This window comes from Coturnix japonica, chromosome 1, assembly GCF_054131305.1.
Source record: "Coturnix japonica strain WE chromosome 1, WE-NBRP24, whole genome shotgun sequence".
NCBI classification, from domain to species: Eukaryota; Metazoa; Chordata; class Aves; order Galliformes; family Phasianidae; genus Coturnix; species Coturnix japonica.
Genome location: NC_140663.1, coordinates 166,030,959 through 166,055,144, shown reverse-complemented (window position 1 = coordinate 166,055,144; position 24,186 = coordinate 166,030,959). Strand labels below are relative to the sequence as shown.

General features: G+C 40.2%; 1 long non-coding RNA gene across 1 annotated transcript in view; it reads left to right on the top strand.

Moving 5' to 3' along the window:
• The window catches only part of LOC146762837 (uncharacterized), a 54,669-nt gene extending 30,877 nt beyond the window's left edge, over positions 1 to 23,792 (top strand). Inside the window, exons 2-4 of the long non-coding RNA XR_014949209.1 lie at positions 6,535 to 6,641; positions 8,011 to 8,065; positions 23,261 to 23,792. This is a non-coding gene — a long non-coding RNA (uncharacterized LOC146762837). The remainder of the gene's footprint in view (positions 1 to 6,534; positions 6,642 to 8,010; positions 8,066 to 23,260) is intronic.
• Positions 23,793 to 24,186: the final 394 nt, after the last annotated feature.

Below are 24,186 nucleotides of genomic sequence, written 5' to 3'. Positions count from 1 at the left end.
GCTTCATTATTTTTAGGTGATTTTAATAATTTTTCACAATGAGATCTGAAGTGTGGAATGTTTTGCTGTTGGAAAGCTGAGAAGGTAAGACAAAGAAATAATTTTCTATGATAGAAAGGTATACCACAAAGATAGAAAGACTTCTCAGTGTTTCAGTCACTCATTTATCCTACATCAAAGTAATGTAATTTATGAGGCTTTTTGAATGAAATACATGGTATTTTCAGTTTAAATGGTACAGCAGCAGATGTGACCTGAAGGAACCTGCAGCCCACAGAGAACCTCTGCAGGAACAGGCCCTGGGCCAGAGCTGCTGAAGCCTGCAGAGAGCAGTCTACAGTGTGGCTGGAGGGCTGGCAGGAACTGTGCTCATGGGGGATCCACACTGAAGCAGTTCATGAAGAACTGGAGCCCTTGGGAACAGCAAAGATGGAACAGTTGGTGAAAGACTGTATGAGAGACCTCAGGCAAGAGCAGAAGAGTGTGCAGAGAAAAGAGCAACACAAATGAAGTGTAATGAACTGACCACATTGTTTTGTACTCCTTGAGTTGGCGAAAGAGGCAGAAGAATGAGTAATGAGGGAGTTTTAATAGAGACTGGGAGAGAAGGTGATTTTAGTTTTGCCTTTGTTTCTCACTGCTCTACTATATTTTTAATGGACAGTAAATACAAAGAATCTTCTCTAACCTCCTAAATCATATTCCCTCCACAGTCCTGTTGAGGCAAGGAGTGAGAGACCAGCTGGATGGCATCTGGCAACCAGTCACAGTCAGCCCAGTACCTATAAAGCTTTCAGGGCATAAAAAAAGGGAAGGGGAAATTTTACATCACAATTCAGTCACTGCTGAAAGTCTGCTTAGACTCCTTTCCAGCATATGTCTATATTATGGTGTAGATCTGGGATGTGAAATAATGGGTGATGAGGCTTGGGCATCCATCTGGGAAGGAACCAGGCCAGTCGGGGATTTGTTGAGTGGAGAGAACTTCCTTTAGAAGGACAGTGTTCTTCTTGTCAGTACTATCCAAATAGGTTTGAGTTTGCTCACATCTGGCTGCTCCCAATATGGACCCAACCAGGGGGCTTGTTTCAGAACCCCACACTTCCTACGGAGTGAAATGCTACCAGAGGTACACCCATCATCCTGGCCTTTAAAATCAAGTTGTCATCACTACATTTTCTCTAAAGACAATTATAACTGATATGTTATATGTAACTTCTACTTAGAATTAATTTGTGACAGCAACCTCTCTGAATATGACCTGCCCTAGATGGATTTATACTGGTTTGCCCTGGAGGTGCTTGTCATTTACTGCTCTAAAAAGAGTGGAAGGACTTTGCTAACAGATTGTGCTGACAGGTCAGTGACCATACTATTACCTGTAGACAAATACCAAGCACACCTTGCTTTATACAATTCCCTTACAGATTTTTTTTTTTCCTCTGTAGTTTCCAGTTAGTTTAAATTAATCACAACAGGAAGATGTCAGCCTGTGTTGGCTGTTACAGATGTTACACTTTGGATTATGATGGCTTCCCAAATTCTGGGAAAAAAGTGATCATTTCAGTGATGAGAACGTTCCTGTCAAGCAAGGATGTCTTTCCTGTGGTTGATATGAGCAATAGTCCCAGTCCTGAGTGAACAGATGCATCGTATACTGCTGACACCAATGGTTTTGGAATAATGAGTCTTCGTTATATCATTCATTGCCTTTCATAGCCAAAACTGGCAGTGTGATCCATGGTTTTCAAACTGGTAAGGGGCCTGGTGTTATTGTGTTGCAAGAGAACGGTTATCTTCGTCTCTGGCATGACTCTGGAAGTTTGAGCCTTCACTTTAGTGTTGCAGTGTAGTGGTCAGAACTGGTGGTTTATCTGGGTTCCAGGAAATCCAGATGGATCATCCCTGTGCTGTACCTGCTGAGGAGTGCGTCTTGAACCTTTTCTTTGCTGGGGAATTGACATCACCACTCCATGCGCAGCTGTTCTGCCTCCTGCTCGTAGTGGTGACACCACATCTCATTACTAGTAATGATGCAATCTGGGAAACTGCCACCTGCAGCCTCGTATTTGTTCTGTAGGTCCTGACAAACTTGCATACAGTGTTCTTTCTCTTTCTGTAAGAGCATTTATGGGACCCCTCTGAGACAAACTTTGTGATATTCCAATGTTGTCACCATTGTTTCCAACACATTAAAGCCTATATTCAGCTCTGTACACTTTGCCCTGGTTGTAATCTACCAATTCACATGGATAAGCAGACTGATACTCTCCATTTGGTTGTGTGACAACTGTGCGGTGCCATCTGGAACATCTTGTCACTACTGAAACACAACACCCATCACCTCGTGATTTAGGTTATGTTAAATTATTACAGATTACAACCCCGTGGGACTGAGGAAAAGGAATTACCCAACAGTAGAGAGGTGAGGCTGAAAGAGGTGGGACTGCTCGTTCTATAGATGAGGAGACTCACTGGGATCTCATTAGTATCCATAAATATCTGAGGGGAGGTTGCAAAGCAGATGGAGTCAGGCTTTGCTCAGTGGTGCCCAGTGCCAGGACAAGAGGCAACAGTCACACTGGCACACAGGAGGTTCCCTCTGACCACCAGGAGCACCATGCAGGTGACAGAGCACAGGCTGCCCACAGGCTGTAGGATTTCCTCCTTGAGGATCTTCCAAAGCCACTTGGATGTGGCCCTGGGACCCTGCTCTAGGTGTCCCTGCAGGAGCAGGGCTTGGGCCTGAAGGAAACAGAGGTCTCTTCCAAACTCAACCATCCTATAATTCTGACACTCTGAGACAGCCAAAGCTGTACACATGAAGGTGCACTGAACTGCTTTTAAAAGGGCAACCACAGACATAAGAAGGTATGCTGAATATTAACCTAGTTCACTGTTTTTGAGGTTCTTAATGTATCAAATTTTATTAAACCCCAAGTTACAGCAGTAAATGTGTGATTATGAAAATGTGATGTGAAAATGACAAAAAAACCCTGTATCAATTCTGTCTTTGAAAGAACTGATGGATCCATGTGAGGCGTGTGGACATTTGGTTGGACATTTATCTGACCCATTTTAATTCTGTGTAACTAGGGAAGGGATCACAAAACAATAATATTGATTCCTCAGGTGTTGAAAAATCTAATTTTAGCGAATTGAGTAATCTGTTCAATGTAAAATGTGGCAATACGGCCTTGAGACACAGATTGGCAAAGCACGTGATAAAGCATTGCAACATTCACTTCCTCCATGGGATGACATTGCCCATTACAGCTCAGCCTCAATACACGCCTCATCTACTGGTCTTCCAGAACACAGATTCGATCCCTTGAGAAGTTAGCCTAGTGCCATGCATCTTCTCCTTCAGTGTTTCGTCTTCATTTGGTGCCATAATTTTGATGGCTCCTTTGAACTAGTGCTAAAGTCCTCTTGTAAAAGTTGTAGAAAATGCTTAAAATGACATGATGTGATTAATATTAGACCTACCAATGCCACTGAATTTTAACAAAGGCCTAACCAAGTTTTGTCTGACCATGTTATTAAAACTGGGATGTTACATGTTAATATCTCATTCAAACTGGTTAGTTTTCTTTTCTTAGAAACAAATGTGACTTCCCCAGCTTCTTCTTTATTGAGCTGAGAACTGCTCATGACAGCATCCTGCAGGTAACCCAAGGGAAGCTGATCACGAGGGAGAGAGCAGTAGCTGTTTTACTGAGGCTTTGATTATTAAGTTATTGTTGATATATTCCTACTTGGAAGAAAACACAAGGATGTATCAGTTCCTATTGTGCAACGTGAATGATTAATACTAGGAATAAGTATTCACAGAGACATTAAAAACAGATGCTAGAAAGTGTTCTATGTACTGGAGTTTGGAAACAAAATCTGCCACAGTCATTACCTTTTAACTAAGCATTTAATGTGAAGTGCAGGTATTGCACTTCATAGTATCAAAGACTTCTGGAATTTGCAGCTGCACATTAAAATGGACTGTGATATACATTTAAATTGCTCCCCACACCGGGGGAAAACTGGATGCATCTAGACAGGTGGAGAGCAACTGGAGAGAGCACAATGGTGAGTTACAGGAGTGCCATTTTAAACATAATCTGTGTGGAAAGATTTAAGGCAGTGGAGCTGCTAAGTCTGGAGGAGAGAGAGCTCAAGAAAGATGTGATACCACTCCACAGCAGCATGGGTCATAGTGGCAAAGGGGAAAGAAGGAAGGATGTTTTCTCAGTGCCTGCTGTGGATAGATTTAGCTTAGCTGGTAAGAATGTGCTCTCATGTCAAGATGGCTGAGTGTTGCAGCAGATCACCTGGTGAGATTTCAAATCTCCATTACAAGAAACTTTTGAGGACAACAGGTTAAAAAGACATCAGCCACTTACCTACCACTCTCCCTGGAGATTTGGAACTACATTTCCAAGTGCAACATTGCATTGTAGGGAGACAGGGGTATGATACCCAGAATTTTGATTCTCTATTAGGTTTATGATACAAAAGCAAGTGAAACTCTTTCCAGATATGATCTTATCTAAACAATTGTACTTTGCATGCACCATTTTCTCACAGTGCCATGAATTCTAGCAAACTGAAATATTCCCCACATATACCCACATGCTCAAAGCTGCAGGCAGGCAAAGGAGTGCTCTGTGCTCAGTTCCAGAGCTGCAGAATGGTATCATTCTTCTGATGCTTCTGAACGTCAACATCCAGATGGGACTTTTTCCTACTTGCAGTTACACCTTCCTGAAATTCAGTAAGAAGGTACATGAGAGGTAAAAAAAGAACAGCTTTACTTGTTTATAGTTCCTATGAACTATGTGTAAGACAATAAACTTTGATGAGGTTAAAAAAATAATGAGTGTGCTGGACCACAGCCAGCATCAATTTTCTTGACCACAGATCAATGTGAAGGTAATGTTAAAGGCTAAGAAGCATTTGCTTTTCTTCACTGCACTCTGCAGGAACGACTGCAGCATGCCAGTGGTCTCAGCAAGCTCTGCTTGTTGTTTTACAACCCTTCAGCCACTGTAAAATAAGCAGGGAATTAGTTTAAAGTCAGTATTGTTAGCTGCCTGATGGAATCAGTTAGTATATTTGGTTAGGACTTCTACCTTGTAGCCATGACATGTTGCTTGCCATACAGTTCATTGAGCTGTCCCTTCCCGGCAGCATATAACACGTGTTCCAGAAGGAAATAGTATTGCAGAAGAGAATATGAACTTCATTAGAAGGATATCAGTTAGGTCACAGTGCATTAGTCATAACAATAGGATTAATTTTTTTTTTTTTTTACTGGAACAAAAATAGCAAAATATGCACTCTTCATTCTTCCGTATTCTGGACTTCTGTTCATATTGTGACATATATTTAAAAGCAGTAGCTCTTTCAAAGAAAAAAAATGTTTGACATTATTAAATGGGACAGACTTGTGCAGCATTGTGTAGTCATTTCAAACTGTTATTATCATTATTTTTTGCTCAAAGTTGTGATATTGTGTGGGTGACACAGTCTGGTGAAATAGGAATTCTTTTCCTTTCAGGCATCTCTGGTCACTCATCCTCTGTCTTTACAACACAACAGGTGACTTCTCATGGCCAGGCACCCTGATACCACAGCATTTCACCATGGTAGTTGTGATGGCAGCTGTAATGGAAAGAGTTAAAGAAGGTGTTACAACATCCCCAGTAATTATCTAACAATGAACAATATAATCTTGATTGTCTTCATGTATTGAACAAATGTTACCTCATTCCTATGAATGACTCTTCATTTTTCTCTCTCACCGGCTGCAAGAATGAATGAAGGTCCCTCAGAAGCTTCTAGCAGTATATAGTAGTATTCTATAAGTCTGTGTGCAGCGTCATTCAGTGCCCCATGGCAGTTCTGGATTTTGTAATCTGCTTGACTCATCTATTTGAACGTTAAACCACTTATGCTTCTCCCACTCCTGCTATCACTGCCAATGCAAGAAGGACTATTTTATGTTTAGTACACACATCTATTTATTCACTTACTTCTTTCTGAGGCCAGATGCTCATTTCCAATGACAAGAGCCCAGAGCTACTTAGGGAAAATGTGTATGTACTTGGAACCACAGCAGAGCAGGGCACCTCGCTTTTCCAAATGCTGAAGTTGTACCAAAATTCTTGGGTTCGTTTCAGAATGGTGGTCTTACTGAGCTAATTTCTCAAAGAACATGCATGTTTTCTCTCAGTAATCAAAAGCTTTTTTGTGATATTCTTTAAGAAAGAAGACTAAGACTGCTAAAGGACACGTGTATATTTAATTTACCTATAACCATACTGTTTCCTTCAGGTTGCAGCAAATGGCTCACTAGATTTTTAACTGGAATGTACATTACTGTGCTGTGATCTTGTGCTTCACCACAGGAGAGGAGTGAAACTTACTCACTGATGCGGGCACCACTTCAGATCATAACTATAACTAAAATATAAAATCAGTTTTAAAATAAATGTCTTCAACTTCTGTCATTAAATTCTATTGTGTTTTTGCTTGCAGTTTCCTGGGGCACCAGCCCTGCAGTTGCCTCCTTGGAAAAAGTAAATTTGGCCTGGAATGAGGAGCACATCTGGAGAAGGAATTGAGAAGAGGGATATGATTAAATGGTGAGCCTTTCTAAATAAATGTGCATTTTTGGTCTGATTCAGCAGCACTGTGGATGGGGATATGAGAGGGGTAATGGACAACAGGCAGAGTATGTGCAGTAACCTTAAACCTTCCATACAGATACACCTGTTCCTGGCTAGAAATAGAAGGAAGCAGAAAAAAAGCCTTCCTGGAAGGATTCTTGTAAACAGGTTGTTCTTCAGCCCTTTGGCAGGTATCAAAGTACAAAATCCTTGGAGGAAACAAACACGTTTGAGTGATGGTTGATGTGAATATGCCTGCTGAATAGCACAATTGTTAGCTGGGGCATGCAAGGGGTTTTGGATTTTCACACTTCCTGGTTTACTGCGTCATCATCCTGGTCAGGATCCAAAGCACATGGAAATCAGCAACAAGATTTTGCTGGTAGGAGGTAGGTGATTGAGCAAAGGAACATGACCAAATGTCCAAGATTCCTCTTCTTCTCATTATCACATCCCACTTATTCTGTTTCACTTCCCCATACATGACTTCGCCCAACATGAAGCCCATTAAATAGGAAAAACATTTCAGTGCTATAACAAAATACACATTGGATTTGAGCTGGTGGTGATGATGCTTGAAAGTAATCAACTCAAGCAGTAGCTACTGTAACGTGATCCTAGAATGGATCATAGTTTAGCTTACTCATGCCATTTCCTTCTCTGTCATTCTCACCCCACTATATTCAATCATAATTACAAATGAAATCTGTTTTTATCCTAAACTTACATTTTGATTGCCACCTTCTATTCAAACTAAAGCAGTGGTTTCAAGAGAAAGAAACTTAAGAGACAAAATATATGTCCTGGTGGTTTTGGCTGAGACGGTTTGTTGTTTATTTATCCTTCATAGTGTCTGGTACGATGCTATGCTTTGGCTTTGGAAGAAAAACAATGTTGATAATACACCAGGGTTTCTAGTTATTGCTGAGCAGTGCTGCACAAAGCTAAAGGACATTTCAACTTTTCAGGTTGCCCTGCCAGTGAGAGGGGCTGATAGGATACAAGGAGTTGGGAGGGGACAGAGCCAAGCTAGCTGACCTAAACTGGCCAAAGGGATATTTGGTACCATATGATATAAAGACCTATAAAACTGAAGGGAGCTGCCTACAGGTGCAGCTGCTTCTTGGAGTTTGGCTGGACATTGGTGAGTGGTGAGCAATTTCAACGCGCATCACTTGTTTTGTAAATACATCTTATATTACCATTACTATTATTATTCTCCTTTTCTGATTCTTTTCTGTCTTAGTAAGTAGCTTTCATCTCAACTCATGAGTTTCATTCTATGTTTTTTTTGTTTTCGTTTTTGTTTTTTTTTTTAATTCTCTCTCCCATCTCACTGACACAGGGGAGGGAGCGAACAGCTGTGTGGTGCTGAGCTGCTGCTGGGTTAAAGCATAACAGTAAGTATTTTGGCCATCTGAAAATTACCTTGTTTCATTCATCAGGTTCTATGTACTGTTAAATATATAGACACAGTCAATGCCAAGAGGCAAATCATCTGGTTCCGGAATGACAAGCACTATAGGTGGGATGGTGGACTTGTTCTCTCACTACTAGCCATTCGTGAAGGCTAGACACCAAAATGTTACGTGCCTAGTGCTGTGTGAGAAGCCTTCAACTGAGATTCAGAAAGAATTTCTCCAGTCAACAGGTTTTCTTTCATTCATGTAACACCTACGTGTTTCCTAACGTTGCAAGCAATTTGTGTGAGTTCCAAGAAATAAGTAAGTAACTTAAAAGCTTTCCCATTAAACCACTGCTTTGTATGAGGGCTCCTTTCTATCATGGTAGGGTTGCACTTCTAAAGCTGAAAGATCACATAAAGACCAAATCATTACTTATCTTTGGTCTTTGGTGTTTTTCCACAGGTGATACTCAAAGTCCTTTTGGAGCTTATGCCCAAAATTGTTTCTTTATTCCACAGCATTTACATTAGAAGTGACGCTGCATGAAAATTCTCATCACTTTTTTTAGAAGGAAACATCTTCTTTCAAAATCCCCTCTGTCCAGGTGACTTACCGGAGCCCATGGGAAAAGAAAACACCTTCAAAAGAGTGGTTATCCTGATAACCAGCATCTCCACCCTGCAGCTGCATGAAGATCAGAGGTGGCAGAGGTGTGACATCACCTGAATTTCTTAGAAATGCTTTGTGTGTTTGAGTCACCTCTTCCTGGAGCAGTTCTGTATCACTGCGTGCAAAGAATCTCCCAAAAATATCAGTACTTGATATACAAATGTTTTATTCTCTGGCCTAGCAAGTTTTGTTTAATTTATAACCTCACACAAGTAATATTAACTATAGCTAAATCAGTTATAGATTTACTCAGGAAATTCCCTTTCTGTGTGGAGAATTGTCCACAGAAGTAAGGAAATTTGTGAAGTACTTTCCCTCCTTCAGCAGATTTTTATGTGTTACTGTAATCTCGTTTTTGGTATTGCTTAAACAAAATGACAGAAAATGTTTTCTCTGTTTTTCCCTTTACGATGTATTCATCATGGTTTGAAGGCAGTGGTGCATTTCAACATAAAATCAGGGATATCAACCACTGCTCAAAGTCCATCCACATCAGAGAGAAAGGGTTACAGGCAAGAAGAACAGGCTTTTGGCCACATCTTTTCAGCTCCTTCAGCTGCTCTGGGGAGAGCAGGAACCTAAATATTTTAAAATAGAACTGCTTAGTGATATAATAACTCTGATATCTGAGGTTAATCCAGGAAGGATTTTGACTGACAATGTAGCTTTGGGAAATAGTTTTAAAATGGATTTGTCAGACTTCTTTTCTTTCTTTCTTTCTTTCTTTCTTTCTTTCTTTCTTTCTTTCTTTCTTTCTTTCTTTCTTTCTTTCTTTCTTTCTTTCTTTCTTTCTTTCTTTCTTTCTTTCTTTCTTTCTTTCTTTCTTTCTTTCTTTCTTTCTTTCTTTCTTTCTTTCTTTCTTTCTTTCTTTCTTTCTTTCTTTCTTTCTTTCTCTTTCTTTCTTTCTTTCTTTCTTTCTTTCTTTCTTTCTTTCTTTCTTTCTTTCTTTCTTTCTTTCTTTCTTTCTTTCTTTCTTTCTTTCTTTTCTTTCTTTCTCTCTCTTCCTCTCTCTCTTTCTCTCTCTCTTTCTCTCTTTCTTGCTTTCTTGCTTTCTTGCTTTCCTCTGTCCTTCCATCCTTTCTTCCTTTCTTTTATTTTTTAATCTGTATTTACCATTATTTTATCTCTAGAAGTAAAATAATCAAGTGGAATTATTTCACATTCTTACTTTGAGTTTCAATAATAGTGATGTACTATTTTAGTAGAGCGAAAGGGTCCCTTCTTTTTAACTACACTCAGTGCTGTTTTATTGCTCAGTTCATTCTGAAAAGTTGTGCACCTGTGACTGCTGTCATCTAACGGGTGTTTTGAATGTTGTCATCATACCATATCTCCAGATACAATACAGATAATCGTATCTTCAGAATTTCAGTGTAAATAGAGACATCATTAGAATTTCAACATTATTCTTCTGACAAATCACTTCTGCAATTAAAAAATATATGTATTTCAAATATTATGTTTTCAGTGAAATGCATATCTTCATAGCACAGGATCAGGAAGTGAAGCTTGGTTTGATTCCTGAGAAGCTAGTTCTGGTAAAAGGAAATGCAATTGGAAATGAGGGCAGCTCAAAAAGTGGGCTATACTGCCTACACCAGCAAGGTGACTCTGTTGCTACATCAAATTATTCTCATGTCAGAATGATTCATACTGCATATTGCTTGTCTATGCATCATGGTTTTTTTGGCACTTGAATTTATAATGTGCAGGTATATTTTGAGCATATATTAGATAATGTTTCCATAAAATTTGGAAGGATGTAAAGTTGTATGATTGTGCCAGTCCACAACAGTGTGACAGTACCATGTTCATATAATCATGACATCATCTGGGTTGGAAAAGATCCATAACATCAGCAAGTCCTGACAGACATGTTACTTGTTCTGCTTTTTCACTTTTTTATCCCGGTCATAGACTTCATCAGATGTAAATTTCCAGTAGTGTTTTAGTCAACAAAAATAATGCATTAGAGTGAGGTTAATTCCCGAGAGTTAATGCAGGAGGTACCCCCATCTGCTGCAGGCAACTTCTCTCAGTCTTTGTTTCAGTGAAGGCAACAGAAATTGCTTCACAGGTGTCAACTCTTAATAATACTCTGAGCCCAATATTACTGTGGGGGTGACAACCAAGAAATAGATGGATCAAAGACTTTTGGAAGAGTGTTGTGAATGTGCTTTAAGCTTGGTGAACAAAACATTTGCATTACAGGTGATGACTGATTTTGAAAAGTGATTCTATTCTGTCAAATTTCCCCCTTTTGTAATCTCACTACTAAAACCTGCTACTGTGTAGATACACTGAGTACTGAAGCAAATCAGATTCTTCATAATCCAATATCCAAATGTAATTTTTTTCTTGTAACAAAGCTGTACCTTCAAATACATTCTTTGTACTTTGAGAAAGGAACATACTTCAATTTTTCTGAAGAGGTTGGACTGGGAAAATGGTCCTGAGCCTTTGAATATTTTGAGTAGGAAACCTTAGGTTTGTATAACCAGTTCTTTGTCTTTAAAATGAGATGACAGGAAGGTCAAAACTTTAAGAGGCTATGCCAACATATGGGCTGATTGCTTAACTTCTTATGGTCTTAAAGGCTCACGCCTGTACATCAACTGATGGAGTGACGGCATCAGTGGACAAAGGGAAGGCATCTGATATCACCTGCCTGGACTTTTGCAAGGCCTTTGACATAGTCTCCCATCACATCCTAATCTCTAACTAGGAAAGACATGGATTTGAAGGGTGGACTATTTAGTGGATAAGGAATTTGTTGGAATGTTGCAGCCAGAAGGTTATGGTCAATGGTTCTATGTTCACATAGAAGCCAATAATGAGCACCATCCTCCAGGGATTCATCTTGGCTCCAATAACACTTTAACATCTTTATCAGTGACATCAGATGATGGAATTGAGTGCACTTTCAACAAGTTTGATGATGACACCAAGCTAAATGGTGTGGTTGATACAGCAGAAGGAAGAGATGACATTCAGGGGACCTTGATAAATTTGAAAGGTGGGCCCTTGCGAACCTAATGAGATTTGACAAAGCAAAGTGCAAGGTATTGCACTTGGGTTGAGGCAATCCCAAATATGTATACAAACTGGGGGAAGAACTCCTTGAGAATAGCCCTGCTGAGAAGGACTTAGGGGTGCTAGTTGATGAAAAACTTAACATGAGAAGCAGTGTGAGTTTGCAGCCTGGAAGGCCAATGGTATTCTGGGTTCCATCAGAAGAGGGATGGCCAGCAGGGTGAGAGGTGATTGTCTCTCTGTACTCTGCCCTCAGGTGGCCCCAGATGGAGCACTGCACCCAAGCCTGGGGTCCCCACCAGAAGACAGTCATGGCACTTTTGGAGAGAGTCCAGAGGAGGGCCATGAAGATGATCAAAAGTGTACCATCTTTCCCACAAAAACAGTTGCAAAAGAACTGTGCTTATTCTGCCTGGAAAAGAGAAGACTGAGGGATAACTGTATTGTAGCCTTCCAGTATTTAAATAGAGTTTATAAACATGAGGGAAAACAACTTTTTACACAGGTAGATGGTGATAAGACAAGGGGGAATGGTTTTAAACTAATGGAGCTGAGATTTAAATTAGATGTCAGGGGAAGTTATTTACTGAGAGTGGTGGGGTGCTGGAATGGGTTGCCCAGAGAGGCTGTGGATGCCCCATCCCTGGAGGTGCTTAAGACCAGGTTATATGGGGCCCTGGGCAATCTGGTCTAGTACTTGATCTAGCGTCTGCTTGAAGCAGGTGTGTTGGAAACTGATGAACTTTGAGATCCCTTCCAACCCAAGCCATTCTATGATTCAATGGTCAACACGATGTAAATCCAACATTGACTTAAAGCAGGAAGGATTATCAACACAGACAACTTCAGGCTTTATCTGGACAGTAAGCCCTAACTTGTAGTCTCTACAGTTTAACATACCTGATATACTGACCCAATTCCTCTTGTATAGCAACTTCTGCTAAAATATTTGCATTGTGTGCCCCGGTGGCGCAGTGGTTAAAGACGCCGCCTTGCAACACTGGGGCCCGGAGTTCGAATCCCCCCTGTGGTGCAAGTGGTAGAAGTGCCGCTCTGCTACACAGAGGCTCGAATTCCGGGGGCTGGACTCGATGATCTCTAAGGTCCCTTCCAACCCGCACGAAACTATGAAACTATGAAACTACCAGTTGCATTAGATGAACTTTTGGTGTCTGAGTACCTTTCATGGCAAATTAAGTGTTTTTGTTTGAATCCCCCTTTTTGGTACACCCAGAACAATCTTATTCCCTGGCTTCTGGAGAGTATCCAGAAGCATGTAACTAAAAGAAACTAGGACACATCAGTTTAGTGGGTTTTAATTGAAATTCAGCAACAGACAAATAATAATCCTTTCTTCTGTCCTCCCTAAATACTCCTAAACAAGTAGGAAACAAAACATTCTATGCAAATGAATTGTTCATTAAAATCCAGATAAAAAACAAAGCAAAACAAAACAAACCCAGTGGAGAAGCAGCTACGTTATGTGAAATAGTGAAGCAATCACTTCATCCAATTAGAATTTAATCATGCAGAACCCCGGTTCTCTCCTGAGAACTCTCAGGCTTCTTAAGTTAACAAGCATGTAGAGATGATGCCAGACCTCTGTGGTTGAAAGAGAAGATGTCTGGGTTCAGTTTCCCACTGTGAATCTTACAAGTCAAATCAGATTTTCCAGCCCAGTTCCTCATCTCTAGATTTGGCAACAGTTACATAAATGCATCCAGACCAGAGATTTCTAAATGATCTTTCTATGGAAATGCTCATTGTACAGACTTGTACTGCTTAGATTTGACCATTAGATTGCTAATGAATATGTTCATTTTTCACAGACTGTTTGAAGATACAATTATGAACTATGGCTGGCTTATGAACTGTTCACTTTGACCAACATGAGTTTGTCCAGCGTGATTTGCAGTGTTGCTCATAGTGTATGAACTGTGCTTCTGAATTTGGCAGTGAAAATTTGAATGACAAAAAGATCAAATTATGTTGAGCTCTGTGTTAAAAGATGAGCAGGCATAATGATGTGCAGTGTCTGATAAGAATTTGCTGAACTGAGACTCCTGAGACTAATGAGAAGAGATTTTGTTTTGTGTCCTCTCCTTCACAGGAAATTTCATAATATATTACATCTGATTAGTTCTGGTTTTCACATATGCATGCTTGATTGCATGTGAATTCAGGAAATTTTCTGCTCAATGAAGAACAATTAAATAACCATTAGGCACTGACTCTTTCACATTAAACAAATGAAGAATCAAGCAGCTATTTAAGAATAATTATTATAATTAAAACCTATATCTTTTGACAGATAATTTATAACAATGAACTGGAGTTGCTAACTTATGACAAACTGTAATGCCTGAAGCTCAGACCTGCAGGGCCAATAAACTTGAAATTTTCTGTATTTCTGTTATACCTACTTACAAATCATTGTGGGGGTTTCTTTCTTCCCATTTTTCTTGCCAATTAGTGAGAAGACTAACTAAAGGTACCTCTTTGATCCTGTGTTTTTTGGTGCTACACTTCTATTCTTAGCAGCCCATATTCATTCTCTGCTGATAGAACATTATTTCAGTTGTTCATGGACAGTCTGAGACTCTTACAAGGTGCAAAGTCAGACATTGTTAGCATGGGTAAATTTTCCCAATGGCTCCCATGCTTCTTTTGGCTATTATAGTATTCCTTCATATTTATACTTCAAAAGCAGACTTTTTTCTTTCCTGTATCTTGAGCCCAGCCTTTCAACATTATACCAGTTAAACTTACATGCCTTCATGGATTTGTTTTCCTTGTGGACATATCATAAGACTGGACAGATGAGCACAAATTGTTTACATAGGGAACTTAACCCCTGCTACACCAGAGTCTACAATTATATGAGTACAGGACTTCTCTAATGTTAGATGGCCACTTGTGCTTTGTGCTTAGCAAGAGTAGCAAACACCCCTAGGAAATGATTTATTGCATCCTAAAATAGGCAATGAAATACTTTGGCCACCTGAAAAAAGTAATAATGTTAATTCATAGGGTCATGCCTTCCTCCTGAATGGGGGGATTATCTCATGATTTTCTGCTTGCCACTGTGACTCTCATGTACAAGAAGGGTTGCAAGGAGGATCTGGAGAACTACATGCCTGTCATCCTGACCTTGGTGCCAGGAAAGGCTGTGGAACAGATCGTTTTGACTGTGACCATCTGGAATGTGCAGGACTATTAGGGGATCAGGCCCAGCCAGCATGAGATCATGACAGGCAGGTCCTGCTTCACCAACTTGATCTCCTTCCATGGTTGAGTGACCAGGTGAACCACCTGGTTCGTGAGGGAAAGGCTGTTGATAGAGTTTACTTAGACTTCAGTAGAGTCTTTGATACTGTCTCCCACAGTATTAACTTGGAGGAGCTGGCAGCCCATGGCTTGGACAAGTATGGTCTTAGCTGGTTAAAGAACTGGCTGGATGGCCAAATACAGAGACTAGTGGTGAATGCTGATGGACAATGGAATAAATAAGAATGTAGAAGATGTTGTTTTGGTGTGCCATACTCCAGTGTGGTCAGAATATCACTCCATGAAAATGAAAAAAGAACCATGACAGACATACTGCAAAACAAACCTAACACCAATTTCTGTTGCCATGTTTTCCTTTTTTTCTTTCCCTAATGATGTAGGAAAACATAGAGCATGTACTTAAATACTGCATTTTCTTTCTTTTTATGGTGTGACATTTTGAAAACTTTTCTCATTTCTTGATTCTTTGTATCTATAGAGGTTACAAAATGTGTGACAGAATCTTGTATTAGTAAAAAATTACCTTGGTGTGCTGCATGCAGTTACAGTTTCTCCATAGGAGAACCAGAAAGTCACTCTTAACAGACAGATAATTGTTTAGGATTCAAACAATAGACACCTTGTATGTGTTTAAGTCTCAGTTAAGAAGAAAAAACTACATCCTTTTTCTTTTGTTCTGAATTCACATGACATTAAAAAGCTTCACTGACTGATGAGCAAATTACAAAAAGATCAGACAAATGTAGGTTACTCTGCTTTTATTCTTAAAAACTTGCATCAGTTGCAATGAAATTTAAAATGTGGTAAATACAAGGTTCATATGCCTCCTAAAGAAGGGGCTTTCTAATTGCTGCATCCAGATGTCCACAACAGCACCAGATCTGTGATCATGCTTATAAGATTAAAAACCAACAACAAAGTGCAAAAACTCTGTTTTGGTAAAGAAGCCTGCCTATACTGAAAAGAAAGGCATTGAAAATTCTAGTGTTTGTTTGAAAGTTAGGTCTTTTAAACAGCTTCTTGTCTTCCTTGTTTTTGCAGTCAAAGACCTGCTGTATTGGCATTAATTAAATACATTTTCCTTGGCACCAAACAGGCTTCCTGAAGACTTTTCTTGTCTGCAGCCCTCCGAGTCCAGGGGAAAATCCAAGGCAGGAGAAGGAAATCAATTCTCCCATCAAACATGCTCAGATAAAGGCAGCTTTTGAAGAACTGGCAAACAGTGAGTGGGTCAAAAAGTCTGAGAGGGGCACAGTAGAACAGATTGCAAGACTCCAGCATGAGCGAGAAAGAGGATGAAGCATTTCCTAGAAGACTACAGCAACCTCTGCTGTCTGACATTTTCTAGGAATTAAGAGAAAGTTGTTGAAGAAAGAGCAAGGGATAGCTCATAAGAAAGCTGATCTTTCTTTTGTTTGTCTTAGTGTTTCTGTACCTTGCTAAGGTAGACATGGAATACAGTATGTAAAGTTCACTGGCAAGGACAAACAAAAGGGTTTTAACATCGATCACATCTGTCACTTGCTATTTTCTGCATACAGCTATCCTAGGAATGTACATCTGTGGAATTCAACAGAAGACCAATCACTAATTTTGTATCTGGAACACACAAAAAAATGATGTAAAATGTCTAATAGTCACTATACATTTCTGTTAGCAGAACTGTATCCAGTTTTGAAATGAGAGTAGGCACAGGCTGGGAGGATATTGTGCAAATGTAATGGAGCATATGTAAAAACATCCCAGGGCTGAAGCAGGGCTGGAGCACTCTGGCACCAGGAAAATTTCAGTAGGAGTTGTGCTTAGTTCATCTATACACTGACAAGCACACAGCAGAGCTTGAGTCTTCCTTTCATCCAAAGAAAAAGAAAATATCGAGTAATATCACTTCACACATTGTAAGAATGTCTATGGTTACCGAATGATTAAACATGTTGTATGTACGCGCTCATACAACGTTTCCAAATATTGAAAGACTGGAGGGCCACAAAGATGGTGAAGGGACTGGAGCATCTCACCTATGAAGAAAGGCTAAGAGAACTGGGTCTGTTTAGCCTTGGGAAAAGATGACTGAGAGGGAATCTAATCCAGGTTTATAAATATCTGAGGTGTGGGGTCCATAGTGATGAGGCCAGTCTCTTTTCAGTGGTACGTGGAGACAGGGCAAGGGGAAACGGACATAAGCTGGAACATAGGAAGTTCCGCACGAATGTGCACAAGAACTTCTTTACAGTGAGGGTGACGGTGCACTTGAACAGGCTGCCCAGCAGGTGTGTGGAGTCTCCGTCTCTGGAGATATTCAAGTCCTGCTTGGACGCCTACCTGTGCAACCTGGTGTAGGGAACCTGCTTTGGCAGGGGGGTTGGACTTGATGATCTCTAGAGGTCCCTTCCAACCCCTTCGATTCTGTGATTCTGTGATATGAGAAAGGTGGAAGTTTATCTTGGAAAACAGATCATGCTTTATATGAGAAGATTTCATAAAAAGCAGTAATATTTGAGTATGTAGAAAGATGATTCTAATAAAACTATTTAACTTCTGAAAGTAGTATCTGCCTCATCCTGACACTTCTTGATTGATGAAAATTTAATGTTTGAGGGTATCGTCAAAATTAAACACACTGATTCTTTTAATATATATATTTTCTATAATGACAGGAATCATATTCCCCCCCTGCCCCCCCTCCACCCCCCAGCCTATGTGTGAACTATGCCTGCTTTTTTTTTACTTCCCATTTTTCACAGAATCACAGCATTGTAAGGGTTGAAAAGGAACCTCAAGAGATCATCAAGTCCAAACCCCTGTTAAAGCAGGTTCCCTACAGTAGGTCACACAGGAAGGAATCCAGACGGGTCTTGAATATCTCCAGAGGAGTCACCACAACCTCTCTGGTTGTTCCTGTTTTTGTGCTCTGTCACTCTGACAATAAAGAAGTTCCTCCTTGTGTTTGTATGGAACTTTCTGTATTCCACATTCTGCCCATTGCCCTTGTTCTGTTGTGGCTCACCGCTGCAAATATTCTGCCCCTGTTGACTCGATTCCCACACTTCAGATAAATAATAATGAGATCCCTTCTCAGGCTTCTGTTCTCCACACTGAACAGCCCCAGGTTTCTCAGCCTTTCCTTCTATGGGAGATACTCCAGGACCCTAATAATCTTTGTGGCCCTTCACTGTACTTTCTATATAAGTTCCCCATCTTTCTTAAACTTGAGAAACCCAGAACTGGACACAGTACTCCAGATGTGGCCTCCTCAGGGCAGAGCAGAGGGTGAGGACCACCTTCCTTAACCTGCTGGCCATGCTCTTTTTAATGCAGCCCAGAACACCATTGGCCTTCTTGGCCTCAAGGCCACACTGCTGGCTCATGGCCAGCCTGTTGTCCACCAGGACACCCAGGTCCTTCTCTGCAGAGCTCCTCTCCAGCAGGTCATCCCCCAACCTGTACTGGTGCATGTGGTTATTCCTCACCAGTTGCAGGACTCTACGCTTGTTCTTGTTGAACCTCATCAGGTTCCTCTCCATCCAACTCTCCAGTCTCTCCAGGCCTCACTGAATGGCAGCAGAGCTTTCTAGTGTATCAGCCACTCCTCCCATCTTCATATCATCAACAAACCTTCTGAGGGTGGATTCTATCCCATCATCCATGCCGCTGATGAAGATGTCAAACAAGACTGGGCCCAGCAGTGACCTCTGGGGAGCACTGCTAGTTAGAGGCCTCCAATTAGACACTGCACTGCTGATCACAACATTCTGAGCTCTGCCAGTTATCCAGTTCTCAACCTGCCACACCATCCACTCATCTGTCCTGCTCTTTCTAAGCTTCACTGAAAGGATGCTGTGGGAGACAGCATCAAACACCTTGCTGAAGTAAAGGTATACAACATCAACTACCCTCTCCCCATCTACTCATCCAGTTATGACCTTGTAGGAAGCTACCAGGGTGGTCAAGCACAGTTTCCTTTTGTTGAATCCATGTTGACTACTCCTCATTCTCTTCCAATTGCTTTGAGATGGCATCCAGAACAAGTTGTTCCATCACACTTCCGGGCATGGAGGTGAGGCTGGCTGGCCTGTAGTTTCCCGGATTGTCCTTCTTGACCTTTTTGAAGACTGAAGTGACATTGGATATCCTCCAGTCTTCTAACACCTCTCCCATTCTCCAAGACTTTTCAAAGATGAGTGGTTCGGCAATCACTTCTGCCAGTTCTCTCAGCATGAGTGCATTGCAACAGAGCATGTGGATTTGTGTGTGTTGATTTTGGCGAGATGCTCTCTGATCAGATTCACCTTGACCAAGGGGAAGTCTTCCATTCTCCAGACTCTCTTTCTCCAGGGTCGAGGATTCCTAAGGCACATTATCTGTAGAAATGACTGAAGCAGAGAAGACATTCAGCATCTCCACCTTCCCATTGGAAGGCATTGCCTGTCACCAAAGCTGCAAATCTCAGAGTGGTGGATCCACATTTTCCCTAGTCCTCCCTTTGCTATAGACATACTTCAGAAAGCCTTTCCTGTTATCCTTGAACTCCTTTTTCCAGATTTAACTCCAGATGGGCCTTCACCTTCCTCCTTGCACATCTCATGGACTTTTTTCTACCCTTTGATTTTATCTATGATCTCCTTGCTCATTGTTGCAGGTCTCCTGTCAGCCTTCCCTCATTTCCTACTCTTAGAGATGCACTGGTCCTGAGCTTGGAGGAAATGATGTTTAAATGCTGATTAGCTCTCTTCAGGCTCCCTCTCAGCTGATGTTTTGGCCACAGTTTGTGTTTTTATTACTCAAACATTCAGAGATACCATTTGGTCTATGAGAAAATATATTTTTAGACACTAATGACACTTCACTGCTGAAAAGAGTGATTAAAAAGCCCCAAACATCTCCCTTTTTCCCAGAATTTATATGGTACAATATTTGCTGTACCTGTTTTTCCTTAAACTACCAACAAGAACAAATGTTAGGTTAGTTTCACTTGAGAATTTGGATTGATTTTTCCCGGGGAATGTAAAATGAATGAAATGAATGCATGTACTTGGTGAAACACTGAAGTTATTTTTCAGGAGAAGGACTATGGTTCACATGTTCTGTCTTGTACTTGTCTTTTTCCCAAGCATATGCCATCGACTGCCACGGAATCTTGAATCTAAGCCTACAAGGAATTACCATGTTTTCTTACAGTCAGTGGCAGCTTAGACAGGGGTTTCAGCCAAAGATGGTTTTCATCCTTATGAAATCTTTTAAATAAGATAAATATATAAGATAAAGATAAATAAGTTGAAAATATTTTATTAATGAACAGTTCCTGTTGACTTCACATAGCAGTCAGTATAGGTGGAGGTTATCTCTCATGTCAAATAAGATGTGATGTGTTTACAGCCTGAGATACAGTGCAAGATGATCCATAGTCTTAAAAAGAAACAGCCACAGTGGTTATATTCCAGATTTGTGTCCACTGAAATTTATCTTTCCTTAGTTGAGATTTATACTCCTTGCCACTTCTAGCAGTTTTATTTCATTTTCAGCAGCACTGCATGAGATTAACAGCACTGGAAACAATGGAAAATTCAGGACAGTTTTTTAAGAGAAGATTCTCATTCTTCAGTCCTTTGTACGCACTTGACTTTAAGCACATATGTGTTTTCTGGGAAATCAATGTGGCTGCTCTGAGGAAAGTTTTCCCCGGGTTCCAGTGTTTCCAGAACTGGGTCTGAGAAAGGACACTCATTTACTTGTGAATGTGGGCTTAAGGTGTTGTGTATCAGGGGACATTTGATGAGTTTGGCACCCTTTATGGTTTCCTCTTCACACAGTGTTTACTTTCAGCTTTACATCCTTGAGTTCACAAACATTACCTTTTTGTTACTGTTCCCTCTACCACATTGCCCATCTTTGTGTTTTGCTGTTAAACAAAATGACGCTGTTGGCATCGAGCCCTGTTGGGTGACTTAAAATAAGCTTTGATGCACTGATTACAAAACTGTAAAATGTAGCTCATGTCATTGAGTGTTAGCAACATATGCACATCCCCAAGAAATTGTGTTAGCCCCAAACCACTGTTTTCGGGTGTGGGTGCATCAGAGATGCTTGTTTTTAGAGAGTCAGACTGAGCAGACAAACTAATTGTAATCTATCAGGTGGAAAAGTTAATGTAGAGAAGAAATAGTTGTTCCAAAAGCTGAAGCAATGATGTGTCAAAGGGGAGTGGCATATAGCTTTAGTCAGTATGAAATATGAAACAACAGCTGGGGAATTTCTGATTTGCTACAGGACAGATCTGAACAAAAAGTGGTCGTGGCCTGCTCTAATTGTGCTCAGTTACTGAAGATGAGATCTTCCTCCCATTTTCCTTTCTTTCTGTTTCCACAATGCACACCAGAAGACTTTGTTTTTCATTCTGATCATAATGTACCTCTACTTGTAGTCTAGGTCCAACCTGTCATGTCCTGCCAGTGAAGACAGGGAGGGGTGACCAGAATTCCAAATTAAGTTGAAATGGCACTCGAGATCCAAATACAATCATCAGTTTTAACAAAAATCTCTGTAATACAATTATCTTAAAAGTACCAACACTCAGAATAATACCTATCTAAGGTGTGTGGCCAAACTATACAATTGAAATAAGCCTCATTGTACTTTATTTTAAGAGTAAAAATGGAAAGAAGAGAAAGAGAAGGGGGCAGGAGAGAGACATAGAAAGAGATCACCGATCTGGATTCCAGCATTTTTCCAGACAACAGCTGTCCTCAGCCTGTGAGAGAGTTCTGGACTAGTAATGGTATTACGAAGTCCCTGAGTTCCATCTGAGCTTCTCTGAGACATTCATTTATGCCTGCTCAATTGGAGAAGTCTGCAATCAATGTGCCCACCGTTCAACAACTGTATTATCCCTTTCAAAAGGGGAGTTTTGTATGGAGCAGGTCTACAGCAATGGTTTCATCTTGCAAATGTTTGGGGCAGTTCCAGGTATATCACAGATAAAGTGATTTTGTTGATCAGCTACAAATGCTGATTTTCAAAAGGGTGGAAGTGTCCATAATCTTCAAAGGCATTTATAAAAACACACTTTTTTCCTATGCCATCCAGTAATTTTGCTGTTGAATTAGCAGAGTGATCCTACACTGAGTTATCTGTAATATATGTGTAGGAAGTAAAACAGTAAAACAGCAGAGCAAGGACAGAAGTATGCCTTCCTCTTAAGTACCATTAAATTGCCTTTCTTTTCACTGCACCACTGTGCCTATGTACTCTTGTAACGTGTGGGAGAAATATCTGTGATAAATAGAATATCTCAGTTGAAGGAGACCTTTAAAGATAATCTAGTCCAAGTGTATGACCACTTCAAGGCTAACACCCAAGACATTCAAAGCTGAAGAATTGGAATATTACATAGTACGGAGTTCTTTGCTTTCTACTCTGGAGCACTTCTCTTTAACTCTAATGAATGAGATCAGTACTGGAGAACACCTACTAATCTCACAAGCAAAGTCCAACCACCTTTAGTTGGCAATAATGATTTATTTTGTTGAAATGAAGATGAGACATAATTGCACTCTTTGAACACATCCCTGAGATTAAACAAGAGCTGAGATAATGAATTGAAAAGACATGGAAATTTATAGGGAGAAAATAAAAAAGGAAATAATAAGGCAGTTTCTAATCACCCCACAAATGAACCTCTGTAATAACTCTCCAGTGAGAACAGCAGTAATTAAAGTGGATTTAAGAAAAGGGCTTTGTAAATTTCACAAATTTCACAAATTTACAAAGAGGGCCATGCAATGTGCATGCTTAACAGCTCTGCACTCAGTGAACTAGAATGAGTTTCACAGCTCAGTTCTGTAGTTTTAACCAATCAACCTTTTAAAGCCACTTTGAGTTCAGATTGCACAAATTAAGGTCTAGGTAGGCTTAAGGCCAACTTCAGAAGGGAAATTTCCATCTGTGCCCTTAAAACAGGATGTTATAAAGTAGTACTGATAATAAGGAGAGGTGAACTGTGAATATTACTATGCTTCATCTTTAAGTTACAAAATGCTAGTAAGAATCAAAATATGAAGAACCCTAAGTAGGAATTCACCTAAAAGGTCTGGGTTTGGGTCCAGTTTCTTCAGCCTCTTTCTGAAGAGGAGCTGGACTCTTTTAGAGGCTGACCAAACTAGATGCCTAAAAATCCAGCAGCTCATGTTGCTTTTCCCCCAGGATCCACAGCTTCTCCCATCAAGACACTTCCAGTCTGAGAGACTCAGAAGATTGACAAGGACCGGAGACGTTGTGAAGGGGCACTGTGTCCATACAGAGGAGCTCTGAACCTGAAAAGCACCCAGGATTGGGATTTCAATACAAAGACACCTTCTCTCGCAGAGACTGCAAGAGGACCCTTTGTATGAGATTTCCAAGTCACTTTTAATGAGATAATTTTTCAGTTACACAATAAAAATATGTACAGTTTTTTCTTAGTTGGAACCCCATCATTTTTTAGTGTGTTGTGGGCTTTTCAGCAATCCAAGAAATATTAAGAATTTCTTAGTAGTTTAAAATTAACATGGAGAAAATGCTACTTAAATGTAAGTTATAACTTAAGATTTGAAATCATTAGTGGACTTAATAGCACAGATTTGGAACTGATACCCTCCAGAGTCTTGGCTAAAGCAGCTGTACAGGAAGTTTTGTTCAGCTTCATCAAACAATAAAGAAGCTTTTTTTGAAGCAGATGTTGTGCTTATATTGACTTCCTTACTCCCACAGAGGTCAGACTGGAAGGATCAGACCTAAATACCATATAGTTAAATACTCACCATTCACTTCCAGGGCTGCATCTGTTTTGCCACTGATTCCTACAAAATCCTTCCCGGTGCCCTTGGGATAGTCTTTTTCTGTCTTTCTTTGCTTTTCAAATAGATTTGGAAGAATTATATTATGAATGTTATAGATAGGCCCATGTTAGTACTACTTTCTCATGTATTTAAAATATATTTGGGATGGAAAGACTTCATTGTAATCAATAACTAAGATCCTTTGATCTTAACTGCCTTTGATACAGAACTTTGAATGCAAAATATCAGAAAGTGGGCAGAGGCAGATCTTCTCAGTCTACCAGTGGCATTTGAAGAAAAGTAAGACTACAA